At 44.9% G+C, this 25762-nt stretch overlaps 1 protein-coding gene and 1 non-coding gene across 2 annotated transcripts in view; one reads left to right on the forward strand and one right to left on the reverse strand.

Moving 5' to 3' along the window:
• LOC140188910 (uncharacterized) overlaps nt 1-25762 on the forward strand; it is an 838801-nt gene that overhangs the window by 32405 nt on the left and 780634 nt on the right. The window lies entirely within an intron of this gene.
• Nucleotides 15792-15863, reverse strand: trnag-ucc (transfer RNA glycine (anticodon UCC)). The gene has a single exon. It is a non-coding gene; the product is annotated as a tRNA-Gly (tRNA).

A 25762-nucleotide genomic window follows, 5' to 3' on the forward strand; every position in this document is an offset into this window, starting at 1 on the left:
ATGATGCATATGCCTTGGGGTGGATTTGACCCCATGATGCACAAAAGAAAGGGAATTCTGAAGTATGAGTGAGTGCCCTGATTGTGTGTCTGAATGGTCACGTGAGGGTCACTGTCCTGGACATCTAAGAGAACTCCGGTGGCCTGTGTGTTCACACATGGAGCAGACAGAATGAAGTGTGTTGAGCAGTGGGTGGAATGGAAGAAGGGAGTGCTTGCAGAAGTACAGATATAAGGAGAAAGGTGTGAGGAAACTTTCAGCTGCCCTGTGGTGTTCACCTGGAGCGAAATGCAAAAATAATTGGTTGCTTCTCACAGTAAGAGCAAAGAAGATGAAATAAAGTTAGAGAAAAAAAGCCTCAGAAAGAACAGGAAAATGTAATCGGGTCTACCTCAGTGTGTAACAAGACACAACTGGTACCAATGTCTGAGTAGGAAGTAGTAGGAACCTGCTGTACCTCAGCCTCCCACAGGTACGGTTACAACAAAGCCCACCCCAGTCGTGTCTCCTGAGTACTCGACGAGGCAGGTGTAAACCTCTCACTAGCACGATGGGAGAATGAGCAATATGGAGACTTTTATGCACTTCGAACTAAAATGGTATGTTATATTGAAGTGTTTCCTTCACTCTCACAGTGACATACGATACACAGTATTGCACAAAAAGCAGATGCGCACGTTAATGAATTTATAAAGTAGACAAGCAAAATATTTCAGAAGTTCACGGATTTACTCCATCGTAATGAATGTTATTGTAAATGATGAGTAAATTAGCCCAGGTTAAATAAAATGCAGACTGTTACTTGTCTGAGGTGAAAAGAGGTAAGTAAAATTCTGAGTGGTTTACAATAATTCCAGATGAAATCAAGTGATTCAAACTGTTTCTTTCTTTCTTTTTAAATCTTTTTTTATTGAATTAGTACACAAAAGGTAAAACATACATAAACTAATACATTGTTGCGATATAAATTTACAGGAGATATTAATGCATAAAAAACAATACAAACAGTGCATTTTAGTTATAAAATAATGAGGTAATATAGTAGTATACTAATTTTCCATATATATCAATAAAGAGAAGAAAACCCCCAAAAAAAGACCCCCCCCCAAAAAAACACCGTGCAACTAACCTAAAAAGCAAAGCAAAGCAATAGGCTAACTAGGTATCAAGTAGACTTAAACAACTTAAACAATCACGTCCTCAAACCCGACCTCCATTAATAACCGTTAAAAACCAAGAAGGAAATGTAAATATTATCAAAGAGAGAAAAAAAGTTACATTAAATGAAAATGTTGAATAAAAGATCTCCAGATCTGTTCAAATTCTACTGAAGTATCATAAAGATTACTTCTGACTTTTTCCCAATCTAAAGATAGTATCGTTTGAGAAAACAAAAAAAAACGTAGTTGGGGCATTAATCTCCTTCCAATGTTGTAAAATACATCTTTTCGCCATTAAAGTAAGAAATACAATCATTCTACGGGCTGAAGGGGAAAGATTACTGGAAGATTCAAACTGTTAAGGGAATGGATAATATTTGTGTGAGGACTGGAGACTCCCTGGACTGTTCTATCACTGTCTCATTAATATTGACCATTGTATAAAAATATTGTGACAGTTGCCCATTATTTTATTAATTAATTTGATTAATTATTTATTAATTTGAACGTTATTTTAACTTGTATTCTGTTTTATATTTAATAAAATGACAGTAACCACATTGTTTTTGATCATTACTAGATTAACTTCTGTTTACAGTTTAACTCTTACTTTCAACATTACCTGCTTTACATGCTTTTGACTTGTCACCCACTTGTGACTGGTATTATTTTTGTTTTGAAAAGCGTATAGCATTGTTTAGAAAAAGCTATTCTAACTGTATGGATTTTGCATTTCTTTGATTCACTTTAACAAACATGGGGATGTTGGCGGTGGACACAGTAGGGGTAAAAGATGGAGACAGCCTGGCCACCGAACTCAAAGATACCCTCAGCGCCAAGGCAACTTTGATAACAGTCAGTTTCAGCCTCTATCGCCATCACCACCACAGACTATGAAGCTTACTTTAATTTATCCTTTCCCAATCTGTACTGTAGAATCTGTACAATTGTAATTCTGCCCATTGTAAGATAGCACCAGATGTAAGCTGGTATGTCAATGTTTGGTATTGACAGCTTCTTCTCCTGATCCGACACTGGGAGAAATGTTAGTGGGTATGTGGTTTGTGTGCTTCATGTCACAGGCGAGGCAGCACAGCTCATGTTCCACTAAAACAACATGACCCTTAGTTATGAATGCATGTTGGTCGAGTTGTTGAGTGTGCTGTAGGGGGCCCAGACATTCGGAAGGTGGGTTAACAGTGCAGTCTCTACCCCTCAATTGTACTGAGTTTGTTTCTGTTTACCACTTTGATAAGAAGATTAGAGCTGTGAAGGGAGCACTGGACCGCACTGCCCAGAGAAATCACACTTGCCAATGGAACTGCTTTCAACGATGGCAATAAACTTCTCATCATGGACTGCATAAATCCTCAGCTCTGAAGCTGCTTCATGAGGATGAGGGTGAAGTCTGTTACTGCAACTACGGGGTAATAGGATCAGATTAGGTAACAGTACGTGCAATGTCCATGTCACCAGTAATCCTGTAACTTCTGTTAATGGCACTTACAATATTGGATGGCAGGCTCACTGCTGTTTGCCAGGAGTATCCTCTTTGTCTTTAAATTGAGCCTTTGGCCTGAACAGAAGCTGTCAAATACTTATTGATATTTGGAGTCTGTAGTAGAAAATACTAACACCTGCCAGCATTGAAGCATGAAGGAGACTGATGAGTGTAACTGGATTCTAGTGTTCCTGTTCTGGGGACCTACCAGACGAGATCATGAAAACATAGAAAACACAGAAAATAGGTGCAGGAGTAGGCCATTCGGCCCTTCAAGCCGGCACCGCCATTTATTATGATCATGGCTGATCATCCAACTCAGAACCCTGCACCAGCCTTCCCTCCATACCCTCTGATCCCCCTAGCCACAAGGACCATATCTAACTCCCTCTTAAATATAGCCAATGAACTGGCCTCAACTGTTTCCTGTGGCAGAGAATTCCACAGATTCACCACTGTCTGTGTGAAGATGTTTTTCCTAATCTCAGTCCTAAAAGGCTTCGCCTTTATCCTCAAACCGTGACCCCTCGTTCTGGACTTCCCCAACATCGGGAACAATCTTCCTGCATCTAGCCTGTCCAATCCCTTAAGGATTTTTTACGTTTCAATCAGATCCTCCCTCAATCTTCTAAATTCCAACGAGTACAAGCCTAGTTCATCTAGTCTTTTTCATATGAAAGTCCTGCCATCCCAGGAATCAATCTGGTCAACCTTCTTTGTACTCCCTCTATGGCAAGGATGTCTTTCCTCAGATTAGGGGACCAAAACTGCACACAATACTCCAGGTGTGGTCTCACCAAGGCCTTGTACAACTGCAGTAGTACCTCCCTGCTCCTGTACTCGAATCCTCTTGCTATAAATGCCAGCATACCATTCGCCTTTTGCACCACCTGCTGTACCTGCATGTCCACTTTCAATGACTGGTGTATAATGACACCCAGGTCTCGTTCCACCTCCCCTTTTCCTAATCGGCCGCCATTCAGATAATAATCTGATTTCCTATTTTTGCCATCAAAGTGGATAACTTCACATTTATCCACATTAAATTGCATCTGCCATGAATTTGCCCACTCACCCAATCTATCCAAGTCGCCCTGCATCCTCTTAGCATCCTCCTCACAGCTAACACTGCCGCCCAGCTTCGTGTCATCCGCAAACTTGGAGATGCTGCATTTAATTCCCTCATCCAAGTCATTAATATAAATTGTAAACAACTGGGGTCCCAGCACTGAGCCTTGCAGTACCCCACTAGTCACTGCCTGCCATTCTGAAAAGGTCCCGTTTATTCCCACTCTTTGCTTCCTGTCTGCTAACCAATTCTCTATCCACATCAATACCATACCCCCAACACCATGTGCTTTAAGTTTGCACACTAATCTCCTGTGTGGGACCTTGTCAAAAGCCTTTTGAAAATCCAAATATACCACATCCACTGGTTCTCCCCTATCCAGTCTACTAGTTACATCCTCAAAAAATTCAATGACCCCAGTGTTGCAGTGATCGGCTAACAACACTGCTGTAGTGCTGCATGATACAAGTCTGGTCATCAAAGACATTTCTAACAAAGTGGCAGCAAGCTGCATCATGGCCTTTCAAATCTGAACAGCATTAAACTTCCTGTTGGCCGAGAGGAGAGGAACTTGTGTCATTGTTGGACTGAAATAATGCAAAACATCGTCGATTTTATCCGTGCAGATCCTGTTAGAAGCTGTTAAAGTGAAGAAGTTTGGGCAGGAGTTACATACGACTCTATCATCACCTTTGGAACCCTTCTGATTAGCCTCATTCTCTGCCAGGAAGTTTGTGCAACTCCAGTGCACAGTGGGCAAGTGGTTTATATTCTTGCTGGTGTTGAAACTTGTTTAAGTTTATTACTGAGAGCACTCTGTGGAGAGAGGACCCGAAGGACAGCTGCCTCCTATCGTTCAGCAATCCTACCCTGCAGACAGACGATGACAGGATCACTGGGGAGACTCGAATTTTCTGTGCAATTCAGCTGCATCCACAATTCATGTGGTCCTTTACAGGACGCAAAGGGAAGTGGGGACTGTGGATGTTACAGCAAGTCAAGTTAATGTAGCGCCTTGGCAAGGATAGTTCACAGATAGTGTGCAGTCAACCCAGGGAAGAAAGGTCTTTGAAGAGCAGAGTTTCCCTTTGCATAGCAGGGGACTGGAGCCATTTTGCACACCAAAACAAGATGAGGATGCAATCGATGTGTTCCAGGGTGACACTTAATATTGGTCACACACAAGAGAAATCTGCAGATGCTGGAAATCCAAGTAACACACACAAAATGCTGAAGAAACTCAGCAGACCAAGCAAATCGATGGAAAAGAGTAAACAGTCGACGTTTCCGACCGGCACACTTCGTCTGGACTGATATTAGTTAGTTACCTTACTACTGTGGTGGGACCATGCGGGAATTCATAGTCGACAACAAAAGCCCCGGATTAATATGCCCGGAATGATGGACTCAGTGTAACAACGAACAAGTAACAAAGAACGGTGCTGAGATATAGATTCTCAGGGGATTCTTGAGGAAAGAGGTTGACAATAACACCACTTTCTTCTCGGAAGGATCACAGCAGCCCGAGCAATTCCATCCTTCCCAATGCCCAATGAACTGGATAGCGCAAACACAAATTCTTTGTCCGCTTTTATTTGTCTTTTGAATTCAATATTCCCGTTGAATAATGTAGTAAAATTCATCTCTCCCCGTCGGGGAATTGAACCCCGTCTCCTGCGTGACAGGCGGGGATACTAACCACTATACTAACGAGGAATTGCAGTTAATAGCTCATGTCATGCACATTTAAGAGTACAGGAGGGTGAACAGAATTACCTTGATGTTTCTCAGCTGTAATACTGGAGCCTTTCACTCGTGTCCCTCCCACAGCAGTGTCTCAGTTTGCTCCAGCGATTCAGTCACCTGTTGTGTTCAAGGATTAGCGAAAGGAACTGCTCTCATTCGAGCCCAAATCCGTGTTGTTGGAATCAACATTTTTAATCACAGTTATATATTTATATTTCTGCTTTTTTAATGCGACAGGCGGGAAACGATATGTAGCGAATCGAATTCTGAACCAATCACTCCCACTTCATTGAAACACTGGGTGTTGTGTATCTCCGGTCTGTCGGAGGATGGCGACCTCAACCGGACATAACAGGAACTGCACCAGAGTGAGGAATCACAGTGACCACGTTCAGAAAACAGCTCAAACCACAGTCATACACTTCTAGCGTCCGAGTGGTTCAACCCTGACAATCCGCGTACGAATTCCCGAAGTTACTTAAATCGATGGGTGAGTGTAAAATTATTATTCACCTTGGGGTGGCCAGTGGATCAAGGACTGAAGTGCTGTCCCTTGCATTTTCACAGTGAACTGATCCGTGCAGCTTCCTGCTCGCACTCCAACTCAGATTGCCACAGCCAACTAGGACACATCAAAACATGTCGGATGATGTGTTCACACTGAGTGGTGTCAGTCTACTCACCATCCACTCTGTCTATTTATACACAATGGGATCTCTCTCAGCCCCCTCCCTCATTACTAGAGTAAATAAAACTCTTTATTGTGATACACAAATGTAATATAGATTCACAGAATCATGCGACCCTAAAACAAGCCTTTCGGCCCACAATGTCCGCGTTGACAATCAACTACCAATCACACCAGAAAAGAGCTCGCTTACTAGCTATTCTCTTCAGTGTCTTGATGATTCAGGTGGTCGCCCAGACAATTCTCTAATGTTGTGAGTGTACCTGCCTCACCAGTCACTCAGGCATGGGTTCCAGTTTCCAAAAACATCCGCATAACGTTCTCCATGTGATGCTCTCTAAGTTTACACACGTCAGGACAGTTTTCTACTATCCTGATAGGCCCGGGTTAATTTGATATGACCTCCGTCACCTCCAGAACTCTCCATGGAAACAATCGTCAATCCATCGGCCGAATGGACGCCCATGGGCCCAGCACGCTGCCGCTGCGCCTCTCTGCTGTTGTCTGAACGTGGTGACGCGCTGCTCCGTTGTGGACGTTGCTCATTCTTCTCTTCATTTTCATTTGTCGATTCTTTGCTGACGTCACATCGTTTCATAGAGACACAGAAAACCTACAGCACAATACAGGCCCTTCGGCCCACAAAGCTGTGCCGAACATGTCGTTATCTTAATAATTACCTATGGTTACCCATTGCCCTCTATTTTTCTAAGCTCCAATAGAGGGTTTCCTTTATAAGTGTTTCCTTTATTAATTGTTCTTTGTTGATTTATTTCGCTCCTTTCTCTCTGCTTTTCATCTCGTATTTGCTATAACCCTGCCCCCTCCTGATATTACCTCTGTGCTGTCTGTCCTCCGACGCATTCGGAGACCTCGTTCCCGACATATCAGCAATGAATGTGTTTCACATTATTTACTGAACCTAGTTTCGGTGGCCCTGCTGTCACACATTCTGTTCATAAAACCATAAGAGCATAAGGCAAAGGAGCAGAAGTCAGCCATTCGGCCCATCGGGTCTGCTCCGCCATTTTATCATGAGCTGATCCATTCCTCCATTTAGTCCCACTCCCCTGCTTTCTCACCATAACCTTTGATGCCCTGGCTACTCAGATACCTATCAATCTCTGCCTTAAATACGCCCAATGACTTGGCCTCCACTGCTGCCCATGGCAACAAGCTCCATAGATTCACCACCCTCTGACATAAAAAAAAATCTTCGCATTTCTGTTCTGAATGGGCGCCCTTCAATCCTTATGTCATGCCCTCTAGTACTAGACTCCCCCATCATGGGAAACAACTTTGCCACATCCACTCTGTCCATACTTTTCAACATTCGAAATGTTTCTATGAGGTCTCCCCTCATTCTTCTAAACTCCAAGGAATACAGTCCAAGAGCGGATAAACGCTGCTCATATGTTAACCCTCTCATTCCCGGAATCATTCTTCCACCGTGTCTCTTCCGCGTTCTTTCTCTTTGTTTCCTGGCAGTTCTTCGGCATAAATATCAATGGACAGCGGCTGAGCTGCAGCTGAATTAACCCGAAGTAGACTCTTTCCTCCTGTGGCTTCTATCGCCGTCTGAGGAAGGTAGACTCAAACAAACCCGCTCTCCTGCCTGCCTCAGGAAAGATATCTTTAACGACCGAGGGGATGGGGCAGAGGATCATAAGGTTTGTCCGGTCAGGAGAGCCTAATGAATCTTGGCCGATACTCTCTGGAATAATCCTATTCCTTTGCATAATCACAGAGCCACAAGATCGGGAGTCGGCTCCAATTCTGAAGAAGTACGGCTCAATAGGAAAGCAGTCCAGTCCATGTTGGCGGCAGATGCTCGGATCTTTCCTGTAATGCCGTAGGCTCTAATATTGTTTAGCTACTTTATCTGCGGCCCTTGACAAATGCCTTTTAAAATCCAAGTAAACAACATCCACTGATGCTCCTTTGTCCATCTTGCCTGTTATTTCCCGAATTAATTCCAGCAGATTAATCAAACAAGATTTCCCCTGAAAGAAACCATGTAGGCCGGCCTATTTGAACATGTGTCTCCACGCACCCAGAAACCTCATGGACTCCAGCATTTTCCCAACCATAACAGCCCTGATAACCGGCCTGTAGTGTTCTGTATTTTGCTTCCCTTCTGTCGAGAAGAACAAAATCAGATTAACAATTTTCTATTTCTCTGAACCATTTCAGAAGCCCGTGATTCCTGAAAGATCACCATTAACTCTTCCACGATCTCGTAATCTCCTTTCAGAAACCCGCGGTGCAGTCCATCTGGTCAGGTGACCTTGCGGTCTGTCAGCTTCCAGACACCTTCTCCTTAATAATAGCAACTACACTCACTTACATCCCTTACCCCTCTCGAATTTCTGGCATACTGCTTGTATCCTCAACATAACAGACGGACGCATAATGCCTAATAATTTCGCCCGCCATTTATTTGTCCTCTATTACTACCTCCTATTTCCAGCTTCCGATGCCCGCTCTAACAGTTCTGTTAACTTTCTATATATAGAAACATTGAAACATAGAAAGCCTGCAGCACAATACAGGTCATTCGGCCCATAATGCTGTGCCGAACATGGACTTACTTTTGAAATTACCTCGGGTGATCCATAGTCCTCTATTTTCTAAGCACCATGTACCTCTCCAAGAGCCTATTAAAATACCCTAATGCATCAGGCTCCACCACCGTCGCCGGCAGCCAATTCCACGCACTTACCACACTCTGCGTAAAGAAAACTTACTCCTGACTTCTCATCTGTACCTACTTCCAAACACCTGAAAACGGTGTGAGCCATTTCAACCCTGGGAAAAAAACCTCTGACTATCCACACGATCAATGCCTCTTATCATCTTATACACCTCTATCAGGTTACCTCTCATCCCCCGTCGCTCCAAGGAGAAAAGGTCGAGTTCACTCAATCTGTAAGTTATAAGTGTGAAGTGGTTCATTTTGATAGGTTAAATATGATGGAAGAATATAGTATTAATGGTAAGACTCTTGGCAGTGTGGAGGATCAAAAGGATCTTGGGGTCTGACTCCATCGGACCCTGAAAGCATGTCTTGGGGATCATGTCTTATGAGAATAGGTTTAATGAACTCGGCCTTTTTACCTTGGAGCGACGGAGGATGAGAGGTGACCTGATAGAGGTGGATAAGGTGATGAGAGACATTGATAATGTGGATAGTCAGAGGTATTTTCCTAGGGCTGAAATGGTTGCCACAAGAGGACACAGGTTTAAGGTGCTGGGGTGTAGGTACAGAGGAGATGAAGCGGTAAGGTTTTTACTCAGAGATTGGTGAGTGCGTGCAATGGGCTGCCGCCAAAGGTGGTGGAGGCGGATACGACAGGGTCTTTTAAGAGACTTTTGGATAGGTACATGAAGCTTAGAAAAATAGTGGGCTATAGGTAAACCTAGTCATTTCTAAGTTAGGGACATGTTCGGCACAGGTTTGTGGATCGAACGGCCTGTATTGTGCTGTAGGTTTTCTATGTCTCTATGCTTTTATTCTCATAAAGCACGCTCGGCAATCCAGGCAACATCCCTGTAAATCTCCTCTGCACCCTTTCTATACTTTCCACATCCTTCCTGTAGTGAGGTGACCAGAACTGATCACAGTACTCCAAGTGGGGTCTGATCAGGGTCCTATATAGCTGTAACATTACCTGTCGGCTCCTGAACTCAATCCCACGGTTGATGAAGTTAAATACAATCGTATGTCTTCTTAACCACACAGTCAACCTGCAAATGATTATATCACGCTGTGTTTTGTGCAGTTTTCTACACCACCCGTGAAATGCAGACTGATAAACACAGAACAATAAATACGACGTTGAGGAAACATAAACAACAGAAGTGCGAACAATTCTGTACACCTGAACCCAGGCGCTGATGGGATACGGTCATAAGACCGTAAGAGAAGGCAGCAGAGTCAGTCTGCCCCATTCCATCTTGGCTGAATTATTATCCTCATCGACACCATTCTCACGCCTTCTCTCCACAGTCTTTGACTTCCTTACTGAGCAAGTAACTACCACCCTCCGCGTTAAGCATACCAAGTGACTCGGGCTCCATCGCCGTCGACAGCAAAGAATTCCACAGACTCACCGCCCTCCGGCTCAAGACAATTTCCTTTGACCTTTGTCAGATTTGAGATGCTCATAAAATCTGTTATATCAGCAATATCACAGACAAAATGCTGCAAGAACTCAGCGGACTGTCTGGGTATTGCCTTGTATTTGCAGCATCTGCACATTTTCTCGTGTTTGTACATCAAGAACGTCGTTATTTGACGCTTTCTATCCCGACCTTGTTTTCTCTGTTGTATTTTTCTTCGTATCTGTGTTTCCAGACTGTTTGTGTGTGCGACCAGGAGGGAGTTGCAGGACTGAAGGACAGCACTGAGGGACACGAGATATGGGTCGTTCAGGGGCGCTGGTCTCCATTTGTAGCGCAATAATGATCAAACAATAAACAATGAAATCTGTAAAAAGTAGCTCTTCCGTGACAAATGTAGAGTTTAAAATTAAATCTACCGGCCTCATTGCCACCAAAGACTCTGCTGAAGTAATGCCCAAGAATTGTGATGTGTTGGTCTTCAATCGTCCAATGTTTACATCAGAGGCAATGGTGTTTAATTAAAGTGTTTGTTCACGTGCTCGTCACTAAGACAATTAGTGAAGTGTTTGACCGTATCGCTGGAGATTGAGACTCTGTTTGAATCGAGGTCGTTTTTAATGCATCAGCTCAGCGTGTCTAACGGAGCTGTGAATTCAGGAACAAGAGAAATCACAGATTCTCACTGAAATGGTGTATCCAGTCATCTGGCGAATAGAAGACGTTTACTATCCTTTTATTACAGCCTTTGGGATTCCGGGTAAGCCGCGGTGTCAGCTGCTGTTGGTGGAAGTTCAAGTTTAATTCCAATGTTGTGATTGTGATATGTGAAAAGCCGCCTCACAACATCGATTGTTAGTCTTAAAAACGCAACAACAGGAATTCTGCAGATGCTGGAAATTCAAGCAACACAGATCAAAGTTGCTGGTGAACGCAGCAGGCCAGGCAGCATCTCTAGGAAGAGGTACAGTCGACGTTTCAGGCCGAGACCCTTCGTCAGGACTAACTGAAGGAAGAGTGGTAAGACATTTGAAAGTGGGAGGGGGAGGGGGAGATTCTCACTCCATCCTCCCGCCACCCCACTAGGAATAGGGTTCCCCTGGTCCTCACCTACCACCCCACCAGCCTCCGGGTCCAACATATTATTCTCCGTAACTTCCGCCACCTCCAACGGTATTCCACCACTAAGCACATCTTTCCCTCCCCACCTCTTTCTGCTTTCCGCAGGGATCGCTCCCTACGCGACTCCCTTGTCCATTCGTCCCCACCATCCCTCCCCACTGATCTCCCTCCTTGTAAGCGGAACAAGTGCTACACATGCCCTTACACTTCCTCCCTTAACACCATTCAGGGCCCCAAACAGTCCTTCCGGGTGAGGAGACACTTCACCTGTGAGTCGGCTGGGGTAATATACTGCGTCCGATGCTCCCGATGTGGCCTTCTATATATTGGCGAGACCCAACACAGACTGGGAGTCCGCTTTGCTGAACACCTACGGTCTGTCCGCCAGAGAAAGCAGGATCTCCCAGTGGCCACACATTTTAGTTCCACGTCCCATTCCCATTCTGATATGTCTATCCACGGCCTCCGCTACTGTAAAGATGAAGCCGCACTCAGGTTGGAGGAACAACACCTTATATTCCGTCTGGGTAGCCTCCAACCTGATGGCATGAACATCGACTTCTCTAACTTTCGCTAATGCCCCACCTCCCCCTTGTACCCCATCCGTCATTTATTTTTACACACACATTCTTTCTCTCACTCTTGCTTTTCTCCCTCTATCCCTCTGACTATACCCCTTGCCCATCCTCTGGTTCCCCTCCCCCCCCCCCGTCTTTCTCCCCGGACATTCTGTCCCATGATCCTCTCGTATCCCTTTTGCCTATCACCTGTCCAGCTCTTGGCTCCATCCCTCCCCCTCCTGTCTTCTCCTATCATTTTGGATCTCCCCCTCCCCCTCCCACTTTCAAATCTCTTACCACTCTTCGTCAGTTAGTCCTGACGAAGGGTCTGGGACTGAAACGTCGACTGTACCTCTTCCTAGAGATGCTGCCTGGCCTGCTGCGTTCACCAGCAACTTTGATGTGTGTTGATCGATTGTTAGTCACCATCTTCCAACCCCGGAATAGACCATTCATAGTCTCCTTTTCCAGTTTGTCTCTGTGGCGCAATCGGTCAGCGCGTTCGGCTGTTAACCGAAAGGTTGGTGGTCCGAGCCCACCCAGGGACGGAGGTAACCCGGCAGTTTTTGCGGCGCGTTTTATTGCCAGCTGGGTAACGCTGTGCTGTCCGGAGACCCTGCGACTGCCGCATTAACTTCAGTGGGAATTAAAATATTTTCTGAAAGCTTCTCTTTCACACTATTCCTAGAGATCAAATCATTACACAGCGTATTGAGAGAGAACAATGTTAAGCAATAACAGAATGCAGAATGAAATGTAACTGCGACAGAGACAGCACAGTGCGGGTAAACAATCAGGTGCCGCATCATAACGGGTAGATTGTGAGGTCAAGACTCCATCTTATCGACTCGGGCACCATCCAATAGACATAACGGCGGAGTTGAAGCTATCCACGAGCCTGTACTACGTGCTGTCCTGTACCTTCAGCCGGATTGAAGAAGGGGAAAGAGAGAGTACAGTACCCGGGGCGCATGGTATATTTTTGTCAGGAGTGTGTAAGTTACATACTCCTTCACCATTCTCTTTGACCATAAGTGTATATTTCCTCGAGCGACATCCTTGGAACTAACGGACTTGCCGGGTCTAATGTCGTGGTTTTGATTTAATTTTGGATCATTCAGTTGGAGTTTAATTGTTTTCATCCCATATAGGTCCTCGATCTTTTTATTTTCATTATGGATGTCCAATCCCTATACACGTCCAGCAAACCACCCACCCCCGCACCAGGAAGGTCTCAAATCTCTCCGCTTCCATCGGGAAACCAGACCCAACCAGCTCTCCTCCACCACCATTCATCTCCGTCTGGCGGAACTTGTCCTCCCACTTCCTTTCAACACAAGGTGAGCCATGGACACCTGCATGGGTCCCAGCTGTGCCTGCCTGTGTGTCGGCTACGTGGAACAGTCTATGTTCCCAGCCTACACTGGTGTCGCTCCCTAACTTTCCCTACACTATGTAAATGACGGCATTGCTACCTCTTTCTGCACCCATGTGGAACTCATCCACTTCATCAGCTTTGCCTGCAACTTCCACCCTGCCCAAAAGTTTACCTGTCCCATATCCGACAGTTCCCTCCGTTTTCTCCATCTCTCTGTCTCTATCTCTGAAGACAGCTTGTCTACTGATGTCTATTATAACCACACAGACTCTCTCAGCTACCTGGACTATACCACTTCGCACCCCATTACATGTAAAAATGCCCGCCCCTTCTCTCAATTCCTCCGTCTCCGCTGCATCTGCCTTCAGGATAAGTCCTTTCATTCAACAGCAAAGGAGAAATTCGTCTTTTTTCAAAGAAAGGGGCTTCCGTTCCTCCACCATGACAGCAGCTCTCAACAGAATCTCTTCCATTTTGCTCACGTCTGCCCCCACCGCATCCTCGCTCCCTCCCCCAGGGAGAGGGTTTGTCTTGTCCTCACCTACCTCACCCACCCCAGCCTCCGCCTCCAGCACACAATTCTCTGTAATTCCCGCCATCTCCGGCGGAATCCCACCACCAAACACATCTTTCTCTCCCCCCTCTACGTTCTGCTCTCTGCAGGGATCCCATGTGAATCCCATGTGTGTCCGTCCCTCCCACTGATCTCTCTCCTGGCACTTATCCTTGCAAGTGAAACAAGTGTTACACCTGTCCCTACACATCCTCCCTCAGTACCATTCAGGGCCCCAAGCAATCCTTCCAGGTAAGGCGACACTTCACCTGTGAGTCTTTTAGGGTCATCTACTGTATCCAGTGCTCCTGGTGTAGCCTCATGTATATCGGTGAGACCCGATACGGATTAGGAGACTACATCGCCGAGCACCTACACTCCCTCCACCAGAACAAGAGCGATCTCCCAGTGGCCACCCATTTTAATTCCACTTCCCATTCCAATTCCGACATGGCAGCCCATGGCCTCCAGTATTGTCGCGATGAAGCCACACTCAGGGTGGAAGACCAAAACATTATATTCCATCTGGGTAGCTTCCAACCTGATGGCATGAACATCGATTTCTCAAACTTCCGGTAATGCACCCTCCTTCACGAAGCCCCATTCTCTTTTCTCTCTCTGACCTTATCTGTTACCTGCCCATCACCTCCCTCTGGTGTTCCTCCCCCTTTTCTTTCTTCCATGGCCTCCTCTCCTTCCCTATTCTCCAGCCCAGTGTCTCTTTCCCCAACCAAAGTTTCAGGTCTTTAATTTACCAGCCACCTCCCCACCCCCACCGGTTTCAAATATCACCTCGTGTTTCTTCCTCCCCTCACCATCTAACTCTGACTCCTCATCGGTTTTTGCTCCAGTCCGGATGAAGGGACTCGGCCCGAAACGTCGACTGTATTTTTCCCACAGATGCTGCCTGGCCTGCTGAGTTCCTCCAACATTTCCTGTGTTGCTTGGATTTCCATCATCTGTAGATTTTCTCTTTGTGCCTCTATCGATGTCGCTCTACACTAACATATTCATATGCCTATCTAAACACATTGTATATCTTCCGTCTCTGAACCTGACAGCCCGTTCCAAGCACCCACCCCACTCTGTCTGAAACCGTGACCCGCATATCTTTAAACTCTCTCCTACCTTAAATTCATTCCCGCTGGAATTTCAAACCCCTACCCTGGGAAACCAATTCTGACTATCTGCCCAGTCTATGTCTCTCATCGAGTCAGGAAGCGAGCAAACAGCATCACTGTAGACCCACCACACCCTGGACATCACCTGTTCCAACTCCTTCCTTCTGGTAGGCGCTTTAGATCACTGTATGCCAGGACCCGTAGGTACAGGAACAGTTTCTTTCCGTCTGCCATCAGTCTTATGAACACTTGAATTTTAGTCTATTATAAACGAAGTCCACCTGTACATACTCTGGTACACAGTACCTCATTGTATATAGTTCAAGGTTATTTACACTATTGTTTTGTTTGCTTTTTGATTCTGTACAGCGAGAGCTCAGGGAAACCGGCATCAAATTCCCTGTATGTGTCACATACTTGGCGATAATAAAGGATTCTGATTCTGATAATTCGGTCAAGTTTCCTCTCAGGCTCTGATATTCCAATGAAGGCAAACAAGCTCAAACACTTTAATCAGGCAACACTTTACAAATCCTGCCGATCCTTCCTGTGAAGTGTCCATTCTTGTAGAATCTGGAATAGAGTCAGAACAGGATTTAACGAGAAACTCTCGAGGGATGTTAATTCCAACTCTGATTCATGACCAGTGAATGATAATTAATGAATCAATTTACACTCACAGCGTGAATTAGCGTGATGGCCCTTAGAGTTCTGCGTGGATCGTGTCTATGTCAAAGGTTTATATGTTATGTAGTCTAAAACTGTACAATCTGCGATGGCCGGGAATCGAACCCGGGTCAACTGCTTGGAAGGCAGCTATGCTCACCACTATACCACCATCGCTCAATGACGTGGCAAAGCATCCGAGTAGTGAGGCGTCTCCCATAGTTCCATGTGATTCGACCAGTCCCCAAGCTGCTTTCTGTCGGATCATTCCTCACTCTGCTGCAGGTTTTATTCCGGTAAATTAATGTCGCCATCCCCAACAGACCGGAGTTATACAACCCACATAATAAATTACTGCTGAACGCAGCAGGTCAGGCAGCATGTAAAGGAAGAGGTACAGTCGACCTTTCGGGCTGAGCCCGTTTGTCAGGACTAACTGAAAGAAGAGATAGTAAGAGGTTTGAAAGTGGCAGGGGGAGGGGGAGACCCAAAATTATAGGAGAAGACAGGAGGGGGAGGGATGAAGCCAAGAGCTGGACAGTTGACTGGCAAAAGGGATATGAGAGGATCATGGGGCCGCCCATCCGTTATTTATTTATTTATTTATTTGTTTATTTATTTATTATTATTATTATTATTATTATATCTTTCTCTCTTTTTCTCCTTCTGTCCCTCTCACTATACTCCTTGCCTATCCTCTGGGAATCCCCCTCCCTCATTCTTTCTCCCAAGGCTTCCCGTCCCATGATCCTCTGACGGTGGTGTGGAGAATGCTGAAGAAAATGAATGGTATCAGAGGTTATAACTAGATTCCAGTATTAGTGGAGAACGGACATTTGATGCAAAGGACAACGAAAAGGCAAAGTGTTTGAGAAACACGTTTGCAAACACACATAGTCTAGACAATATAGGGGATGAGTGTTTTAAGAGAAGAGAGAGCCTCTTGGTGGACAGTGGGGAGATTTGTGAGAAACAAGAGGCATTTGAGATTGCCATGGATGATGACTTTACATTGGCTGAATGGAAATTTGCCACCAGTAAGGCATGTACTATAGACCAGGACAGGATATGGGAAACTATCATATACTGTACTCCAGTATCTGCCTGAGGCAGTCTAAAAGAAGTTGTTTGAGTTTTATAAGAAGATCTGGAAGCAAAGAATGTTCCCAGGAGACTGGAAAAGGTCTGTGGTGAAGCCTGTTGTAAAACCTGGGTGGGATCCGATGCTGTCCAGTTTCTACAGGCCTGTTGTCTCACTTCCTCGTTGTGTAAAATAATGGTGAAAATGATAGTAATTAGGCTGATGATTGTTTTGGATAAGAGAGAATTACTTCGTCACTACCGATGTGGGTTTCGCAAAGGGAGATCTATGACGCCCTTGTACTACTGGGAATGATATCTGGGAATCCTTTTACACTGAAAGAATCGGTAGTTGCAGTGTTTTTGGACATTGAAATCGTTTTATGACATGCAATGGAGGGAGAGGATTTTTATTACACTCATTAAGCTTGGTGTTGGCGTTGGTTTTGCAAATGGGTATCATTTTTTAGGGGAATCATTTTCAGTGAGGGTGGGTCATCAGAGTTTGCAGAAGATAATGTTCCTCCCTCCCCAGTATAATGTTATCAGTTTAATATTGTTTAATCTGATAGTTAATTCTACTTTTTAATGGTCTTGGGCCTGAGTTCAGTTTGGCTTTCTATGCTGATGATGGGGCTCTGTGGAAAATGGGTTGTAATAGTTCCTATGTGGGAAGGTCTTGGACAAACAGCATTATCAACAATGGAAGAATGGTGTTTGGACTATTCTAAATCAGTATATGTGTTTTATTTTTACTCATAAGCATAGGATCTTGGCTTAAGATGCCAAAGATGTACTCTTTTACATTAATGCTGCCCGGCCTGCTGAGTTCCTCCAGAATTGTGCGTGTGTTGCTGAGCGAATGGTATCGATTCTGGAGTGAGGGCAATGGAGGTTGTTGCTGGAGAGGATGAGGCAGACTCAATTAGCAACTTAATCAGAATCAGATTTAATATTACCAGCATACGTCGTGACATTTGTTAACTTTACAGCAGCAGTACAATGACATCCATGATAAATAAATATAGAGAAAAAACTGAGTTACATTAAGTATTCAATATTTAAGTTAAAATATCTAGTTAAACAAGAATTAAAACATAAATTAAAAGCAAAAGTAGTTAGGTAGTGCTCTTGGGTTCAATGCCCATTGAGAATTCAGAATTTGGGTGTCAGAGGGGAAGAAACTGTTCCTGAATCACCGAGTGTGTGCCTTCAGCATTCTCTCCCTCCTTCCTGATGGTAACAGTGTGAAAAGGGCACGTTCTGGGTGGTGGCGATCCTCAATGATGATCGGTGCCTTCCTGAGGCACCGCTCCTTGAAGATGTTGTGTACTACCGAGCCTGGACCCATGGTAGAGTTGACCAGTTTTACAAGTTTTTGCTATTTATTTTGATCTCGTTCAGAAGCCCGCACCCCGCCCCCCATACCAGATGGAGATGCAGCCAGTCAGAATGATCTCCACTCTACGTTTCTGGAAGTTTATTTAGTGTATTTGACAAACCAAATCTCCTCCAACTCCTAATGAAATATAGCCGCTGTCTTGCCTTCTTCATAACTGCATCATATGTTGCATCCGGGTTAGATCCTCAGAGATGCTGACACCCAGGAACTTGCAATTGTCCACTCTCTCCACTTCTGATTCCTTGATGAGGATTGGTTTGTGTTCCTTCATCTCACCTTTCCTGAAGTCCACAAGCAGCGTTTTGATCTTGCTGACGTTGAGTGCAAGATTGTTGCTGCAGCAACACTCCACTAACTGGTAGTTCACCCTAATTTATGATTTATTGTCACCATCTGAAATTCTGCAAACAGTGGTTGTATCATCAGCAAATCTATAAATGCTGTTTGAGCGATGCCTAGTCACACAGTTCTGGGTGTAGAGACAGTGGAGCAGTGAGATAAGGACACAGCTCTGTGGAGTGTCAGTGTTAATTGTCAGTGAGGTGGAAATGTTATTCCAATCCGCACAGATTGTGGTATTCCGGTTAGGAAGTCATGGATCCATTTGCAGAGGCCTAGGTCCTGTAGCTTGAATGTGGAGTGAGAATTAATTCCTGCGCTGGGATTGGGCCACGGCGAGTGTGGCGGAGTGGGAAGAAGTTGCTGCTGACTATAATTGCTGCTTCCTCTCCCCTGACCATGGGAAGACGGTTTCCCATTAGCCCACTTCCCAATGTCTGTTGTTGCTGGACAGTGAGTGCTCCGAGTGGTGAATCCCATGGGAAATGAATGTTGTGTCCATCCCTCTGTTCCACTCCCGGATCCATACCGGGAAGTGGTGGGGTTTGTCCGTCTCTTCCTTGGTTTGGAGCCTCCTCCATCTGCTGCTCAGAAGAAGCTGAGAGCTGCAGCTTGTGAGTGGCCTCACACACTGGCACTGGCTGCACCAGTCGCTTCACACCGTGTCTGCCTTTTACCTCTTTCACTTTCCTTCTCCTACCTGCAGGAAAGACTTCAATGTACGCCAATGTTCCCTCTTGGCAAGGCTCAATGAATAGAACAGTGGCTCCATCTCTCACACACAAGGTGTGTTACTGAGCACAGAGATACTGACAGCTCATTTGTTCCACAGTCTCAGACAGCAGAGACATTCAGTCCCACACTGAGCCCAGGACCCCAGACACACATTTCCAGTACAACAGTTACAGTGAAACACAGCTGGTCAATATTTCCCTGGTCCCTGGGAAAATATTGAACATTTTCAACAACTTCCTTGAATGCATTCCATGCGATTTTCTCTGGTCCCAATAGAAGTTCTTTGAATTGCCTGTTATTGCTGGCCTGCTTGATTTGTGGACCAGCACAAATGCCTCCCTTAATCTTGGCATCAAATAATCTGACTTGGATTATGAATTGAAATATAAAAATATAGGCAATTTCAAAGAGATGGTGTGTGATAGGGACATTGCATAGTGATTTTCAATATCAGCAGTCCAAATCCATAAGATATACGTACCTAAAAGTAATCAGGAAGCAAAATATTTGTTGTCCAGTGTAGTTGGCCATGTGGGTGAGAGTGCGGGGGAAAGCTGAGGACTACAGGAAGGTATCAGTGGACTGGACAGATAGGCAGGTGGAATTTAATCCGTGAGGTGAGGTAATGCAGATGGGGAGCCCAAAAAGGCCAGGAGACAGACGGTACATTGTGGAATATGGAGAAGAACAGAGGGTCAGAGGGAGAGCATGTGGAATGATTCCTCAGGTTAGAAGGACGGAGCATTCGATGGGTTTAAAAGGTGGATGAGAGGCTTGCTTTTGTTGGCTGAAGATACAGAATGGCAGGGGAGGGAGCTCTGCTGGAATTGTATAGACACAAGTGGGGTCACGGCTGGATCTCTGTGTACAGTCCTGGTCAGCACACCACAGGCTCACACCCACATCCAAATGAGGAGCAGGGGTCCCCACTCAGCAACTCCCACCTGCTCTGTCATTTAATAAGGTCACGACTGTCCTGTTTCAACATTAAACTCCATGTTCCTGTCTGCCCACAGGAACATTTCACCCCCTCCTTATAAACTATCCCCCTCTCTTTCCCTTAAAAGCATACAAGGATATTATCCAAAAAACCTGTCAGTTAATCAATTCCAATGTCTGAGGGTGCATTAAGATTCAGAAAAGAATCTTCTGATCTTTTGCTCAAATCATGAAATACTGGTCCCTGGTTCTAGTTGCCAATGGGTGGAGCACTGGCTTATCGGCATAAAACAGAGAGTGGGAACAAAGGGATCGTTTTCTGGCTGGCTGCCAGTTACCAGTGGAGTTCACAGAGGTCGATGTTGGGACCGCTGCTTTTTATGAGGTATGTCAATTATTTGGACTGTGGGATTAATGTATTTGTGGCAACATTTGCTGATGCTACAGAGATAGGTGGAGAAGCATGTAGTGTTGAGGAAACAGAGAGCCTACAGAGAGACTTAGATAGTTTAGGGGAATGGACAAAGAAGCGGCAAATGAAATACAATTTGCAAAGTGTATAGTCATGCGCTTTGGTAAAATAAATAAATGAGAAGACTATTATTTAGATGGGGAGATGATTCAAAATGCAGAGATGCAAAGAGACTTGCGATGCGTTGTGCAGGATACCCAAAAGGTTAACCTCCAGGTTCAGTCAGTGGTGAAGAAGGCAAATGCAATTTTTTCACTCATTTCTAGATGTATAGAATATTAGAGCAGGGGTGTGATGTTGATGCTGTATAAGGCACTCGTTAGTCCACACTTGGAGTCTTGTGCGCAGTTCTGGGCTCCTTATTTTAGAAAGAATATACTGACATTGGAGAGGGTTCAGAAAATATTCACGAGAATGATTCCAGGAATGAAAGGTTTACCATATGAGGAACATCTGGCAGCTCTTGGGCTGTATCCCTTGGAGTTCAGGAGAATGAATGGGGATCTCATAGAAACATTCTTAATGTTAAAAGGCCTGAACAGATTAGATATGGAAAACTTATTTCCCATGGTAGGTGAGGTCCAGGACAAGACGCATGACTTCAGGATTGTCCATTAAGACCGGACATGCGGAGAAATTACTTTAGTCAGAGGGTGGTAAAGCTGCGGAATCTGGTGCCACGAGCAGCTGTGGAGGCTAAGTCTTTGGGTGCATTTAAAGCAGAGATAGATAGGTTCTTGATTAACTAGGGCATAAAAGGGTATGAGGAGAAGGCAGGGGAGTGGAGATGACTGGAAGAATTGGATCAGCCCATGATCGAATGGCAGAGCAGACTCAATGGCCTACTTCTACCCCTGTATCTTCTGGTCGTATAAGCACATGGAGACAGTACGAACAGAAAACACAAGCCCAGACTTTCCTCATCAGACAACCAGCTCACTACCAGTATTGGTCCAGTGAACATTCCCTGAACTGATTCCAACACATTGAGATTCTTCCCTGAATAATATATAAATGGGCTCCCCCACCCTATATATGGTGTATAAGATGATGAGAGACATTGATCATGTGAATAGTCAGAGGCTGTTTGCCAGGGCTGAAATGGCTAGCACGAGAGGGCACAGTTTTAAGGTGCCTGGAAGTAGGTACAGAGGAGATGTCAGGGGTAAGTTTTTTTATGCAGAGAGTGGTGAGTGCATGGAATGGGCTGCCCGTGACGGTGTTGGGGGGAGTTTACAATAATGTCTTTTAAGAGACTTTTGGATAGGTTCAGGGAGCTCAGAAAACTAGAGGGCTTGGGTACGCTAAGTAATTTCTAAAGTACATGTGTGGCACAGCATTGTGCACCGAAGGTCCTGTATTGTGCTGTAGGTTGTCTATGTTTCAATGTTTCTATAAGGGAAGCATAAGCTCCCAACATTTGTATTCTGTTCCCCATCAATAAAATGTCATGTTCTCTCTACTACTTATAGCTGCAAACAGGATTAGGAACAGCCCATTCGGCCCACGATACCTCTGCTGACACTGGTGTCAGGTGAGACTGCACTCTGGGGCGCCATGACCATGTAGGGATTTGCATGATGCTGTTACAGCTCGGGGCATCGGAGTCAGAATTCAGCCCCAGCACCTTCTTTAAAGAGTCTCTGTATGTTCTTCCTGTGAATTGCGTCAGTTTTATTCAGATCCTCCTCTTTTTTCCCCACTGTCCAACAATGTAGCGGGAAGGCTAACTCGTGGTTGTAAACTATCTTGTGAATAGATTAGGGTTAAATTGGGTTACCAGGGTTTGCTGGGCAGTGTAGCTCAAAGGGTTTATTTTGCTCTGTGTTTATAAATAAAATTAAAAAAAAACAATCCAAGTGTTATCCAACTTTCCCTATACTAATCCAGACAGCACATTGGGAAATCTCTTCTGCGCCCTTTCCACAGTCCCCACGTCCTTTCTGTGATGTAGCAAACAGAACTGCACCCACGGCTCGAAACGTGACCTAACCAAGGGTTTGTACAGCTGTAACACGTCATCCTATGGTTTGTACACAACACCATGACTGATGAAGACAAGGTTACCGCACATCTCCATTTCCTTTCAATACCTCTTGCAGGATGATATGGACAGACACATCAAGATATATCACTGCTCCCAAGGGTGCTGTCATTTACTGTGTACATTCCTCCAACATTGGAATGTAAACTCGTCACACTTGTCCAGATTAAACTCTGTCCCCCGTTTCTCCATCCATGATTCCAACTGAACTACATCCAGTTCTGTCCATTTGACAACCTTCCTCACCACCCACAATTGCACCAATATTCATGTCATCAGCGATCTGATCATCCATGTGTGTTTTAATCTGATCAAACAGAGGTCTCATTACTGATCACTGTGCACACACAGGTTACAAATCTACAGTCAAAATCATTCTCAATTCCATCAGCCCAAATGTCACTACAGAGTACACACCACTCAAACCATCCCACACCGAGACTCGAGGAAAGTTATATATTTATCACAGAAGAGTGTTTGAATCAATGGTCTAGTCTTGTTGCTCCAGATGCTCTGCTGCAAAGTACCTGAATATTAGTTCAATGTAACCAGTGGCATCGTCCCTGTGGTATTGATTAAAATGAAAAATAGACTTAATCAAAAAATTCAACTGCAAGAATAAATCTGAAAGAAATATTGTAATGTTACACTAGATGAGAGATTAAAAGATGCAGTGTTAACCACAAATCTCACACTGTACCAGAGACTGACAGGTACAGAATGAACCTCGCACTCTCACTCTGTACCAGAGACTGACAGGTACAGAATGAACCCCACACTCTCACACTGTACCAGAGACTGACGGCTGGAGAATCAAGCAGACATTTACACAAGGCACCCAAAACTGACCAGCAGAGATTGACTCCTACACCCTCACTCTGTAGCAGAGACTGGCAGATACAGGAGAAACATCTGCCTAATTGTCTGTCTCTCCCTCTCTCTCTATCCCTCTTTCTCCCTCTCCCTCTCTCTGCCTCTCTCTCTCTCCCCCTCTCTGTCTCTCTCTCTCTCCCTCCCTCTCTCTCTGTCTCTCTCTCCCTCTGTCTCTCTCTTCCTCTCTCTCTCCCTCTCTCTGACTCTCTCACTGTCTCTCTCTCTCTGTATCTCTCTCTCCCTCTCTCTCTCTCCCTCTCTCTCTTTCTCTCTATCTCTCTGTCTCTCTCCCTCTCTCTCTCTCCCTCCCTCTGTCTCTCACTCTTTCTCACTATCTCTCTCTCTGTCTCTCTCCCTCTCTCTCTCTCTCCCTCTCCCTCTCGCTCTGTCTCTCTCTCTGTGTTTCTCTCTCTGTCTCTCTCTCCCTCTCTCTCTCTCTGTCTCTTTCTCTCTGTCTCTCTCTCCCTCCCTCTCTCTTTCTGTCTCTCTCTCTCCCTCTTTGTCTCCCTCTCTGTCTCTCTCTCTGTCTCTCTCCCTCTCTGTCTCCCTCTCTCACTCTCTCCCTCTCTCTGACTCTCTCTCTCTGTCTCTCTCTCTCCCTCTCTGTCTCTCTCTCTCAATCTCAGTCTCTCTCTCTGTCTCTCTCTCTCTCCCTTTCTCTCTCTCTGTCTCTGTCTCTGTCTCTCTCTCTCTCTCTCAGCTAACATGTTATCTCACGATTGCCTTTTTTCTCCTTCACTTTCAGTCTCCTGCATCTATTCATCTCTCTGTTTCGAGTACTTTTTTTTTATTTAAACAGTTTGCCAATTCCTTTGCAGATTGAAATGTTTCTTCTCAATTTCTTTTGACATTTGACAGATTTGAGATGCCCATTAAAGACTGTGACTTCAGCAATATCACACACAAAATGCTGGAGGAACTCAGCAGAATTTCTTGTGTTGACTTGGATTTCCAACATCTGCATATTTTCTCCTGATTGTACATTAGCAATGTGCTCATTTGACCACTTGCATCCTAATCGCCGTCTCACTATTATACCTTTGTTCGAATCTGTGGTTGTGGGTTTTGAATTGAATTGACTTTATAACTTACATCCTTCATATACACAAGGAGTAAAAATCTCTAGTTAAGTCTTTGTTTAAATGTGCAATTTGCAATTTATAGTAAGCATAGAGCATAGAAGTGTAGAATAGTACAGCACAGTACAGGCCATTCGGCCCACAATGTTGTGCGGACCCACAAACCCTGCCTTCCATTCAACTCCCCACCTTAAATTTCTCCATTTTCCTGTCCAGTATGTTCAACAGGACATTTGATATAACATAGAAATACAAGTGTACAATTCTCTCTCTCTCGGTGTGTGTGTGTGCGTGTGTGTGTGTGTGTCTGTGTGTGTGTGTGTGTGTGTGTGTGAGTGTGTGGGGGGGCTGAGAGAGAGAGAGATCAGGAAAAAGCTGAAGTACTAAACAACATTTACAAAATGGGAAACTGTAGGGACGGAAGTAGAGATCGGTCTGTGTCGCTGGTGTCCGTTCAGAAATCAGTAATTAGCCAACAAAAAGACGAAATCTGTAAATGTCGCTGGTCCGTGACAAAACTCAGACTTTGTAATTAAATCAACCGGCCTATTTTCACCAGAGACTCTGCTGAGGCAATGCCAAAGAATTTTCATGTATTTGTCTCTAATCGCCCGAATATTTACAATAGAGACAAAGGTTTTGAATGAAAGTGTTTGTTCAAGCAACTGTAACTGAGCAAGTTAGTGAGGTGTATAATCGTATCTCTGGAGACAGATCCTCTGTATAAATCAGGGCCGCTTTGAATGCATCAGCTGTCTGCCGGAGCTGTGAATGCAGGAGCAACAGAAATCACAGATTCTCACTGAAATGGTGTATCCAGTCATCTGGCGGATAGAAGACGTTTACTATCCTTTTATTTCAGCCTTTGGAATTCCCGGTAATCCGCAGTGTCAGCTGCCGTGGGCGATGTTGAAGTTTAATTCCAATGTTGTGATTGCTTCTGCCGCCGGTTTAAACTCTCACATTCCAGTCCCGGTATTCCGCTTTTCTTAAAGAGAGTAGAAACACCGGGACGACAGATGCTGGAATTTGGATCTAGAAACAAACCGAGGCAGGAATTTACCGAATCCGCCAACATGGGTGGAACTGAACTTGTCAGACAGTGTTCTTCCA

The sequence above is a fragment of the Mobula birostris genome, chromosome 28 (assembly GCF_030028105.1).
Source record: "Mobula birostris isolate sMobBir1 chromosome 28, sMobBir1.hap1, whole genome shotgun sequence".
Lineage (NCBI taxonomy): Eukaryota > Metazoa > Chordata > Chondrichthyes > Myliobatiformes > Myliobatidae > Mobula > Mobula birostris.